General features: G+C 35.0%; 1 protein-coding gene across 2 annotated transcripts in view; it reads left to right on the top strand.

Annotated features, from left to right (window-relative positions):
• Positions 1-13,555, top strand: part of ULK4 (unc-51 like kinase 4) — a 730,095-nt gene that overhangs the window by 381,023 nt on the left and 335,517 nt on the right. The window lies entirely within an intron of this gene.

The raw sequence follows: 13,555 nt of genomic DNA, 5'->3' as shown, positions 1-13,555 counted from the left end.
TAAACAGTTAATCACCAAGAATTTATTAATTGCCTACTATGTGCCAAGCACTTTTCCTGGCAGGTTCTACCCTGTTGGAAAACCTCCAAATTTTAGCCCTAGTAAAAGACTGTCCAGCTTTCTAAAGTCCAATCAAGCTAATGTGGAGAGGTTCCTCAAGTTGACTGATCATGGCAGCCATAAAACAAAGAACATATTAAATGGTCCTCGGTTCTACCTCATTCTGCTTCTGTACTGATGTGAGAGTGTACCATGAAAAAGGTCAGAATGGTGTGACTTTTAGGTCACTTTGAAACATTAACTTGAGTATTGATACTCAACATTAAAAAAAAAGAATTCCTCTGATGACCAGGGTGTGGACATAGAGCTGGGGAAACTGAATCATATAAATCTTGACATTCTTGTACTCAAAGCCAGAAATAAAAAGGAAGTTGCAGCTCAATGAAAAGATGGCTCACAGATTCTCCTTGGAGAGGGAGAAGCAAAAAACAAAGAAATTGGCTGTGTTGACTTTTGTTCAAAGACAACAAGAAATTTCATTTCTTGGGACATTTGGTCATCATGTGTTTCAGTACTTGTGCTAAATACTTAACAAAAAGATGACCACAAAATAATTGCAACTCATAAGCCAACAAATGTAGCAGAGAATGTAGAAGTGGATAAACCTTGGAAGAATTCAGTAAATTGCTGAAAATTAGATCAAAATATGCTTTGATATTTTTGATAGTTGCAAAGGTGGTCAGATGGGAGCTTGCTCAACATGTCTGTTGGCAGTTCTGATTCAGGATTAAGGATTGAGGGAGGTCAAAGAGTTGTAGACTATATAAAAGCCCTAGGAATGTACATCATAAATTTTTCCTTGAGAAAAGAATTGGAAGGCATTGGACAAGGTGAGCACCAAATAACATAATAAAAATGAATTTAATTATATTTTGACAGGAAACAACTTTATTACTTCTCTGTGGGTCATTCCTAAACTTGACATCAGCATAAAGTCACACAAACAGCTTGTTAGAACCAAAATTAAAATTAATAGAAAGTTTAAAAAATGGAATAAAATGAGAAAAACGTGTGACAAACAATTCAGCCCTGATCTATTAAAATAATTGTTCAAGTGGAAAAATAGGAAGGGGGTTTAGGAGAGAACAACAATTATGTTTCATCTGGACATTTAAGGAATGTAAGTCAGTTACCTCTGTAAAGAGACCAAAAGAACCAAAAACGCACCCTAGTTGGCAGATACCTGCTCTGCTTGATAAGCAAAGAGACTTGATAGTCAAGGGCAATAGATATTAGAAAATAAACATTTGTGAACAAGCCCTTGGAGATGGATTCTAGAAGATTAAGGGTAATCATAGTTTAAAAAACAACAACAGAAGACAGTACTAGTGTTAAAAAAAAAAAAAAGAATAATTTACGTTAAGATACTTAGGCAACTATCCAAAAAATGCCTATGATTTTTTTGCCATGTGATATCTTCATTTTTTCATCTTTGTACTTCCTTGCTTTTTTATGTTGTATATGTTGATATCAAAGTCCAACTCTGATGCCTCCTCATGGCTCAGAAGTGGCTAAACTAACAAGTCTTCCAGTGCGGTACAGACTCTGGATTCCACCATATTAGAGAGGCTTCAAGTATTTCAGGTTTAGCAATAAACTACATTTCTAGCATCCAGAGATTAGCCTAGATCAATGCCCAGATGCAAAGCATGAGAAGGTTGCCTACCAGAAAATAAGAACTTTTGAAACAATTTGCTAAGATACGTAGATTGTGATCTATATTAATGGAAGAAATACCCTCATTGATAAATAATGGATCCTTGAAGAGTCAGGGAGAATGACTCTCACCTTAAGCTCCTTGGAGGATTCAGAACTAGAAGGGACTTGCTAGGCCCTCTATTGTAACCCCTTTATTTTAAAGAGTCAACGGAGACCTGATGATAGGAATCCTGGGTCTACTGACTCTCACTAACCTCCTCTCCAGAAAGGCTTTCATTGGCCAAAGAAGTAAGTGGCCTGATATCAATTGAACTCATGTATTTTAGGTTATTATTCCCACTGCCCATTCTACTTTGTTATCCAGGGCAGGGGGCCAAGAGCCACTTGGATTCATTCACCTGCTATATTTGGTCAAACACTGAATTAATTCACCCCTAAAAAAGTCCCAGATTTATTGAATTTCAAGTCCAACTTGTGGTTACCTTGGCAGCACTAGACCAAATGGCCTGCAGGCCAGATGACATTCCTGCCCCTGGTCTAGCGCAATGCCTTTTCTTTTTCTTTTTGAATCTTTCTAGTTTATTTTCAGAAATATACGTATATATTATAATAATGAACATTGAGTTTGGATTCTCAGTTATACCTCATTTCAATCTTGTGTGATCATTTACAACTTTATGTAAATTTATTATTTTTTGAATATTATTTTATTTTTTCCAATTACACACAACAATAGTTTTCAACATTCACCGTTTTGAAAGCTTTTGAGTTCCACATTTTTCTACAGCTCTCCCTTCCCTCCCTTCTCCCTGTGACAGTGAGTAATTTGATATAGATTATATGTTCAATCATGCTTAACTTATTTCCATATTAGTCATGTTGTAAAAGAATAATCAGAGCTAAAGAGGGAGGAAAACATGAGAAAGAAAGAAAAATATAAAACAAGTTTCAAAAAGTGAAAATATTATGCTTTGTTCTGCATTTAGACTCCATAGTTTTTTCTCTGGATGTGTATAACATTTTCTATCAAAAAAATCTAGAATTGTCCTTGATCACTAAAGTACTGAGAAGGAGCTACATAGGTGATCATCAAACAGTGCTGCTGTTCTCCTGGCTTGTTCACTTCAGTAAGCCTTAGTTCAGGCAATATCTTTTATAAAAGTGGTGTGTCATAAATAGTTTTGGAATGGAATCTCATTTTTTATTGGAAGAGTCGAGCATTTCTAACAACTCTTGGCAAAACTTGATCAGTTTGTTTGTAAAATTCAAATTCTCTTTTATAGGCCACCTTTGCTTTCGTCCTCACTTGTGGTTCCCACATTTCAAGGCAGATGTAAAAAATTACTGTTCAAACTGATAGTAAAGCCAATGATTCCTTTTACCCATCCCTTAACCACTAACAATGAAGTTTATTCTTAAATAAAAAAATTCAGAACACTTGCTATTTATAGGACTTGGAGTGTCAGCAGAAGGCTACTGGTTTTGATTAAATTAAGCAAGAGTCTCTTGAGTATATGATATCTGTTACTGTTTACTTTAGTTTTCTTAATTAGGTATAAAAAAGAGCTGAGAATAATTATTCATATTGTGCCTGGAGACCAGACAAACTAAAATCCATTTACTGAATAACCGGGGCGGGGGGGATTTTTAAATATTTAAACAAAAGGTCTTTTTATATTTCTGGCTAGGGAAATTGAGTTGAAAATTTATTAGTAGTACCAGACTTGAGGGGGAAAATGCAGAGAGGATAGTAAAAGACAGATGATTATCATATATTATTTTTTTAATGTGCAATCCAAGTAACATCTTTCACTGAAAGCCAACCAAGAAAATAGTATCACAATAAATTGCTGAATTTTAATTCTGTTCTAAAATATCATGAGGCTGACTGCTTTCATCTGTCTCTATCCATAGATCTGAGTCCTCGTTGTGACCCACTACCTAGAACCAATGGTCAAGGACTTGAATAAGGGGCATATGTTTGGCAGGGCAGTACTAAACTCCAGTAATATGTAGGATCCTTGAATGGACTTTTATAAAATGAAGGGAGGTGGGGATTTTAGATAAGAGAAGACCCTTGCCTTCAAATTCCATAAATTCCAACTCAATTACCACCTTCTACAAGAAGCCTTTGGCAATCCCCTTAACTCTAGTGCAAAAGACTTCTTAAGGAAGGTGTCACATGGCAGTTACTAAATAAATGTTGACTTGTCTCAGAGCCTAATAAGAGCAGTAAAGTATGAGGTTGAACAGGAGCTACTTTCCCCATGGTGTGCATGGTCCCATGCCTTCTTAGAAGGTTTCAGTACCAGTTCTGCCATCATCAGGGTCATCTAGTTCTTTCAGAATCTGCATAGTAAGTGAACTGACTCTTCTCAGAGACTGCTTAATTCACAGACCATCACTACTTTCCATTGACTGATCAGGAAATTCAGCCAATTGCCCATGAGGAGTTGGTGGCTTATGCATTTCCATTTTTATTGTAGGACTCTAACTCATCCCTGGATCTAGTTCATTAAGGGACAAGTCACCCACTGTCTCCTCAATGTAGTAAATAACATGTTCCTTGACCCTGGAGTAGGGACATGTTCTTAAGCTTAAGTGATTTATACATGCTAGGGAATGGGACCATGACTCCCAACCTCTATGTACCTCTGTGAGACGCAAAAGGAATTGAATGTGTAAGCAATGGGAAACCACTGGAGATATGTAAATATATGAGGGAGATGACTATATGTATGAATGAACTAGCTGTTTGGGATGAAGGGAAAGGGGAGATTAGAGAAAGACAACTTTCTAAGTATTACAGTAAGGCGTAGTGGGAGTTTCATAGTAGAATGGTGAAGTAGAAATAGAGAGGAAGAGAGAGAAGAATTGTTGTAGAGGTCAGACAAATTACCAGGATTTTGTAACTGATTGGATAGAAGTGAGAAGGAAAAGTCAAAGAAAACCCCAAGATTTGAAATATGAGTTTAATAAGCAAATGATATATTATTGTTGTGTTCAGTCATTTTCAGTCATGTTCAACTTTTTGTGACCTTATTTGGGGCTTTCTTGGTAAAGATTTTGGAGTGCCTTGCCATCTCCTTCTGTAGTTCATTTTGTAGATGAAGAAACTGAGGGTTAAGTGACATAACCACTAAGTGTCAGAGGCCAGATTTGATGCATCTTTCTGACTCCAGAGCTGGCACTCTTATCCGCTGTGCTATCTAACTGCCCTAAGCAAATAGAAGTTCTATAGGAAGCAAAAGTAGTCTCATCATAAACAAGTTTAGAGAGAACAGACTTGGTTTGGGATATGCTAGTCAAGATGTCCTGTAGAGAGTTGGAGATAATGGGTCTGCATTTAAGAAGTCCATGGATGATGATTTCTGTATATTATTCATAACCACTCTAAGCAGCACACCTAATGAGTCTAATTTTACTTAATTCTATTTCTATTTTAAAATGAATCAAAATGAGTTTGAAATGCAGTAAGAAAAACTTAATTTTAAACTTGATAATTTTCTTTTGGTAAACATAATTTTATAATTTCCTGTAATGAAGTCATTTGGAACAGTGAGCATTCCTTTTAATGTCACTTGCTCAAGGTCATCTGGAAAGTGAGAGACAGAAGGGAGATTCCAATCCCATCCCTCTGAGATTCTTCCTATGGAATCAGACTCAGATAGGAGACAGTCATTCTGGGATTTGCCCTGGGAGTTTGAAAGCTCAGAAATAGTAAAGAATTTTGTTAAAAATTACAATTATGGGGGGGTGGCTAGGTGGCACAGTAGATAGAGCGCTGGCCCTGGAGTCAGGAGTACCTGAGTTCAAATCTGAACTTGGACACTTAATAATGACCTAGCTGTGTGGCCTTGGGCAAGCCACTTAACCCCATTTGCCTTGCAAAAACCTAAAAACAATCCCACCAAAAAACCCCCCAAATTACAATTATGACTTGACTGATTTGACCCTTGATCTTTCCAGGGGATTTTTCATTTCCTATATTCTGTCTTAGCTGTTTCTCCCAATAACCTCTTTGATTCTAGAAGCCTACCATTTAAAAAAGTGCACATGGAGGGGGCAGCTAGGTGGCAGAGTGGGTAGAGTACTGGCCCTGGAATCTGGAGGACCTGAGTTCAAATTTGACCTCAGACACCTTGGAAAAGTCACTTAACCCTATTGCTTAGAAAAAAAAAGTAAAGGGGGGAAAAAAGTCCAGCAAAAGTTGGTTCAAGGTGTGTGTGTGTGTGTGTGTGTGTGTGTGTGTGTGTGTGTGTGTGTGTGTGTGTAGGAAGAGTTATGTTCTGTTGTGGATATGTTTTAGAATGTATGACTAAATCAAAATATGTAGGTAACTCAGCTTTGACGCTTACATAGTCTGCAATCATCTGCAACAATAATGTCCCAGTGACTTTCCTACTAGGAAATATGCATGCACATCTGTGGATGTATGTATTCATTCAGAAATATTTTTTCTGGTCAGTCTTTAAGTTTGTTAACAGAGATTTTCCCCTTGACTTTCTTGGTGATAAATTTCAGAGTTTGCATTTTTTTTTACTACTTTTATAATGAGCAACAGCTTACCAAGCCAGAGATCATGAATAGGCAATGTAAGACAATCTTTGCAAAAGCAGCAAATGAGATTAAACACAAAATCTGGTTTATTCTTTTTATGGCTAATGTCAGTGCAATGTGCACTAAAAATATCCACGTGTGTTTGATGTTTACTTAGATTAAAATTCAGGTTATGGTCCTTTGCTGAAATTAGTCAAAACATGAATGTCGTTCTTTTGTTTTTATTGTAATAGGGCTTCTGTGCTATCCACAAATGAATAGTCCTTGCTACTCCATCTTACTCTCTAGTAACTTCTATGCTTAGTTGTAAAAATGATTCATTTTGCTATCTGTGGCAGGTTTTCCTTTGAAATATATTACCCCTGCACTTTAGAAGATTGCTCACATATGTCTCTCTGTCTGTCTCCTCTTCTATGATAGCCTATATCTGTTGGAAGAAAGTGGGCTTTTTAACATCACTCCTTAATGTTTTATAGGGTTCCTCCTGCTGCCTTAGCTCCAGGTAGGTATTTTAAAGAAGTTATTACAGAATTGTATTAGAATATCAAGTTAAAAAGAGGAAGTAGTTGCATACCTAGTTAGCAAGATTAAAGGGATTGGTGATGTGGTGGGAGTTGGTCATAAATGATTGTTAAAATTATATTCAGGCTCTATAATAAAATTATTTTTAGTTCTTTGCCTTTTAAGAGTGTACAACACTTAACTATGTATGTATAGGTCTCAAAACTTCTTGTAAACTTAATCACTAGTGCCTTAAACCAATCAAAAGAAGCATTATGTTTTTAAGAATATCGACCCAGGGGCGTCTAGATGGTTCCGTGGATAGAACACGGGCCCTGGAGACAGGAGTACCTGGGTTCAAATCTGGCCTCAGATACTTAATAATCACCTAGCTGTGTCACCTTGGGCAAGTCACTTAAACCCATTGTCTTGCAAAAAGCAAATGAAAAAAAGAATACTTACTTATACAATCTCCTTTATCCATTCCAATTCTCATTTCCTTTAAATTCTAAGCACCTTTCCAATATCTTTTTCTTGACTTTTTAAATGTTTCATGTCAACCATATATCTTATTTCTTCATATACTAAATCTTGCTCAGCTATTCCCCAATTGTTGAATACTCCTTCAGTTTCTAAATCTTTGCCACCACAAAAAGAGCTGCCATTAATCGTTCCCTTATTTCTTTGATCTCTTGAGTGTATAAACCAGGTAGCAGGATTGATGGGTCAAATGCTATTCACAGTTTAATAGATTTTGGAGCCCAGTTAAAAATTGCTTTTCAGAATTACTGGATCAATTCATAGCCCCAACAACAATGCATTAATGTACCTATTTCCCTATAGCACCTCTAGCATTTGTCATTTTTTTTATCAAGCTGGTTAATCTGAGGAATATAAAATGATACCCACAAAGTTGCTTTTAATTTGTATTTCTCTGATTTTTAGCAATTTAAAGGATTTTAATGGCTATTTGGAAAACTTGGATTTCCTCCTTCAAAACATGCTTATTTTTATAGTTTTTTGAAGGGGCAGCTGGATGGTGCAATAGATAGAGCAATGACCTTGGAATCAGAAGGAGAAGAATTTGAATCCAGCCTCTGACACTAGCTGTGTGATCTTGGGCAAGTCACTTAACCCAGATTGCCTCCCATCCAGGACCATCTCCAGTTATCCTGATCCATATCTGGCCACTAGACCCAGATGGCTCTGGAGGAGAAAGTGAGGCTTAGCACAGCCTTCCCTCCCTCAAATCCAATTCATGTGCTTATCATGGCATCACTTCCCCTGATGTCATGGTCTTCTTTGAGAATGAAGGACAAGCAAATTTATATTTTTTGGCATTTGTCTTTTAGGCAATGGCTCTTAATTCTTTAAATTTGAATCAAATCCATATATATGTGTATATACATACACATATATTTGTATATATATGTATATGTGCAAATATATACATGTATATGTATATACATTAGAAATGAAAACTTGATCAGAGAAATTTGTCACAAATAATTTCCCTCCAATATAGGGCTTCTCATTTTAACTATATTGGTTTTGTTTGTACAAAAAAAAAATTTTAAATTTTATATAATAAAAAAATTTAATCTCCTATTAATCTCTCTTGTTTGATCATATAATCCTCTCCACAATAGATCTGACAGGCAATTCTCCCTTGCTCTTTCTAATTTGTTTTGGTTCTTGTCTAGATATACATTATGAGATGTTGCTCTGTACTATTGTACATCAGCCTGCTTTCCAGTTTTCCCATTAGTTTTAATTGAATAGTAAGTTCTTTCCTCACTACCTGGAATCTTTGAGTTTATCAAACTCTAGGCTAGTTTGCTTTTATATTACATGTATCTATGATCAGCAATCAACCTCTCCTTTTCTTATCCAATAACAAATTGTTTTTTTGATGATGAAGGTCTTGTGGTATAGTTTGAGATCTGGTACAAGCTAGGTTCTTTTCCTTTCCAATTTTTTTGTTCATTGAATTCCCTTGACTTTCTTCATCTCTTTTCCTTAAGATAAGTTTAGTTATCTTTTTTTTTAGCATTGTAAAGTAATTCTTTGGCAGTTTGACTGATTTATCATTGAGTAAATTAATTTAGGTAATATTGTCATTTTTATTATCTTCACTTGGCTTACCTAGAAACAGTTAATATTTTTCCAAATATTTAATTTTTTTTATTTATATAAAGATTTTTGTAATTGTATCCATGTAGTTCCTGTTTATATTGGCAAATGGAGTTCCAAATATTTTATATTTTATATTTTATATCTAATCGATTATTTTTTTTTAAAAAAAATCAATAGTAAGAGATCTGATGAAGTAGGTAGAAAACTAGCCTGGAAGTCAAGACATCCTGGGTTCAAATTTGAACTGCATGAGCCTGACCAAGTTACTGAACCTCTGAATGTCCTAGGAAACTCTCTATAAGATTAAATTGTGGAAACAGTACTGGCAAGCACTGAAGAGGAAGTTCCTTCCTACCAGTACTCTTGAATAATTAAATCTGATCTGGTCCAATATAAAGGGGGATGGGGAGGGGGGGGTGGAAGCCAGTAGTTTATCTTTAGACTTATAAGGCAGGCTAAAACTTACAAAAGAATCTAAAAACACTCTTTAGAAAAAATTTATTTAAACATGACATGGAACTTTCTCATTCTCCTCTCCTCCTAGAGAATAGCATTATTTCAACTTCATTTATTTATTTATAAGTTTGCACTTCATATCTCTGTGTTGTTTGCATGTCAGTTAGCTGGTGGGTAATGAAGAAGAGGAAAATGAACTTATCCCTTTTGCTTCCATAATGAAAAAAAAAAGCTATTGCATCTCTCCTTTTATCATAGAGGTTGTAATGATACCTTAATGTTTATTCTTGATTGCAGCACAAATAATTTCATATTTCTATTTGTATTTTAGTTTAGTCCCATTTTTTATTTCACTGTGACTACACTACTTGTATTTCCATAATTTCACGCTTTCTGTTTTATAGTGGAATTTTTTTTTTGATTTTTGAAAAGCAGTAGGTTTAATTAATTTGCCTAAGGTCTCACAGCTAGGTAAGTATTATGTGTCTGAGGCTGGATTTGAACTCAGGTCCTCCTGACTCCAAGGCTGGTGTTCTATCCACCATGCCACCTAGTTGTCCTTTTTTTTCTGTACTACATGAACAATATCCATCAAATCATTATTACATTATGATATCAATTTTATGGATTATGGGTTATTTATGTCATGTCTGCTTTATATAAATAGTTAGAAAACTGATTTGAGCATATTAGAAACTGTTGGTCTAATGTTTTTAAAAATACTGAAAGCAATTAGTTTTCATTTAGAAGTTCAACACCTGCATGTTACCATCTTTTTCAAATTCTCTCATTTAATAAATTGAGAGAAAATAACTGGAATTGCTATGTCTTCAAAGAAATAATTTAATATTAGTTGCACAAAATGTAATGGCATTCTCATTACATTACTTAGAATAATGAGGCTTTTAAAATGACATATATCACATGCTTCACTTCCTCACTATTTTCTTCTTTGTCTCCTTCAATCTTGCTTTTCTCTTGCCCACTATAATGAAATTGTTGTCTCAAAGGTCACCAGTGACCTCAAATCACCAAATCCAATGATCTTTTTCAATTGTCTTCCTCCTTAATCTCTCTCCATTATTTGAAACTGCTGGCCACCTTTTCCTTCTTCATAGACTCTCCTTCCTTGATTCTTCTTTCTTAACTATTCCTTTTCTTTCTCTTCAGTGACTCCTCACTACCTTTCCTACCTTCTGGAATTAATAAATGCCAAAATTTTATAGTCTCTAAGTTTACTTCTCCCAACTACATCTTTTTTGGCAATTCCATTCAATTCCAGTTATTTCTTCTGTAAATAGGATTCTCAAAGTTGTATCTCTAGCTCTGATCTCTTTCCTATCTTCATTAGATGGCCCATTAACATCTCAAACTCATTATATCCCAAACTGAGATCATAATTTCTCCCAAAACTTGGTCCTTCTCTGCCTTCACTATCACCACTCACTAAATCTGACTACTCACTGTCTCCATACATCTGCCATAGTTTTCTGATTTTGTACCTTTGCTCACTCTCTTCTCTGACCACCTATAACTTTCCATGAAAGTCCATATTAAATGGTCCCACCCCTAGAAACCATTTCCTGCCTCTACAAAGTTGATTCTGTCTTACCTATAGAATATATGGCTTTCTTTAAGGTTCAATTTGAGTCACACCTCCTACACAAACCCTGCCTCAATTTTACCACTCATCTGATAGGGCCCTTCCTCATGGGAATTATGTTGTATATATTTTATATTTACTTCTCTATGCTCATCTTCTTTCCCTTTAACAGAAAGTAAATTATTTGAGAATAGGATTAGTCTCTTCGTATTTCCAATGTCTAGTTTGTTACTGGATAACATAGTAGATGCTTAAATACTGAAACAAGCTATTTTACAGATTTTTCATATACATTTATCAGACTTTTTTACATTATCTACTTTGTGTAGATGTCATAAAGGAATGATGAGCTCAGTCCAACACCCCCCCCCCATTTGAAATATGAAGAAACTGAGGTCAGGTTATAGTTGTTATCTAATATCACACTGGTAGTGACAAGAATGAGATTGGACTCAGTTTCCCTCCAGAAGCTCTTTCTACTATCATACACATGCATGTCTTGACTAAATATTTTATCTTTCCTAGTGCCTGGTTCAGTTTTGTGAATATAGTAGAAGCCCAATAAATGTTTGTTGAGTTGGTTAGATTTGAATGAGAAAAGATAACCTCACAGACTCAAGGATGTAAATAGAAACTTATTACAAATTAAATAATTATTGCACAAGCTGTCTCAAAGCACTCTGACATTTATCCTACCATTTTTGATTATCACTAAGCCTCAGTTCTGCACTCATGACTAATGATGAACTGAAAATATGTAAAATAGATCTGAGTGTAGTTAGGATTAAAGAGCACTTGATGCTCAAATGAAAAAATAAAAATTGTTGGCATATTTGAAATAAAAAACAAAGTAATGTCAAGTGAAATTGTTATATTCCCTGATGTTTTCCAGGGAAATAAATTAAGCTCATTAGGATTTTGTGTGCCTTTCAGTCTATCTTTATCTCTCCCAAGTAGAACTAAATATGGTTCTAAGGGAAAAAGAGAGTCTGACCCAAATGTCTCATTAAGTACATAAGGTACTTGGATGGCATTAAACTTAATGCACTGGATAACACAGTTAACAATGAATTCATCTTGTTCATTCTTTACTCAATATAAAATTCTTAACCTATGGAAAGGATAGATAATAAAAGTTTTGAGTCGGAATCTAGAGGTCACATTGACTTATTGGATGAAGGTGATACAGATACCTTGCTCTCCTCTAAGCAGAACACATCAGATGTAAATAACTATGACTGAATATGTTAAAAGACTTACTAGTTTAAACTAGACTTGAACCTAAAGTTGAATAGGAGAAATGTGTTTACAGCAATTGACATCTAAGCAAGTACATTCACTTTTAAACTAAATGTACAATTTCAAATGGATTATGACATATTTGGAAAGTATCCTTACAGAAATTCAAATAACACTGTAAAGTTCCTCTTAGAATAGAAGAGCTGGATAGCAGTGAAAAATACTAGACTTGAAGTCAGGAAAGCCTGAGTTCCAATCTACCAACCACTTTCTGACTCCAGAAAAGTCATTCCGCCTCTCTCTCCTGTAAAATGGAGATGACATAAGTTTTAAATGAGATTATAAATATACAGCCCTTTGTAAAGCTAAATGTGATCCTATAAATATAAATGCTAATTAGGAAAGATGATTTCAGACCACCTGATAAAGAAATTTTTAAAAAAAGCATACAGATAATTTTACAAGTAAGGTGAACTTTGCCAAGCAATGATAGAGGCTGCTAAAAGGGTTTGTTGTATGTTACTTGAAAACAGTTTATCTGAAGAAATTTATGAAATAGTTTTATTGACAAAGTGGAATGCAATGGCCTTTCTTAGGTGCTATCAGCATGAACTCAACCAATACTTTTGTTGGCAAAGGAACATTAAACCTATGACTTAGTTGTTTGTTTTTTTTTTTAGTTTAGATTTTAGAAATGGAGAGGTTCATCATGATGATTCAGGACTAGGTCATTAGCACCAGAAATTACAGAAGAGTTATCCAAAGGAGGTAAGATTGAGAGACCAAATAGATTATGCAAACAAACAGTAAAAGGGTACACAAAATCATAAAAAGTTAGCCCATTCTGAATACTTAGAAAGACATGAAATAGTATCTAGAATTATAAATGAGAAGCTCTTGTCCTTTCATGAATTTCCCAAACTTCACCTACAGACCTCAAAATGTTCTGAAGAACTGAGTCAACAAACTGTCCTTGAACCAGAGGATCAATCCATGTGGCTAAAGATCATCAGAGTGCAATGTTCACTGATAGAATTTACAAAACATTATCAAATATTCAGACTCTCTAAGTTATGTGGAACAGAGAGCTTTCCATTGCAGAGATCTTGGATATGTTAAGTCATGTAGAAACAGGAGAAAATACTTATCTTTCCATTTGTTCTTGGAGTTGTCCTGAGTGTTCCTTTCAGGATGCCTATGGAAAATAAACTTACATCCTTTAAACTTTTATTTAACTGTGAAAACAGTCATTTTGTCCACCTGTCTGTGGAATATTAACAATAAAATAATGATAGCAGGACTGCTTTTTTTGGCAATGGGGTTAAGTGACTTGTACAGGAA

This window comes from Macrotis lagotis, chromosome 7, assembly GCF_037893015.1.
Source record: "Macrotis lagotis isolate mMagLag1 chromosome 7, bilby.v1.9.chrom.fasta, whole genome shotgun sequence".
Classification (NCBI taxonomy): domain Eukaryota; kingdom Metazoa; phylum Chordata; class Mammalia; order Peramelemorphia; family Peramelidae; genus Macrotis; species Macrotis lagotis.
This window is presented reverse-complemented; position numbering and strand designations above follow the sequence as displayed.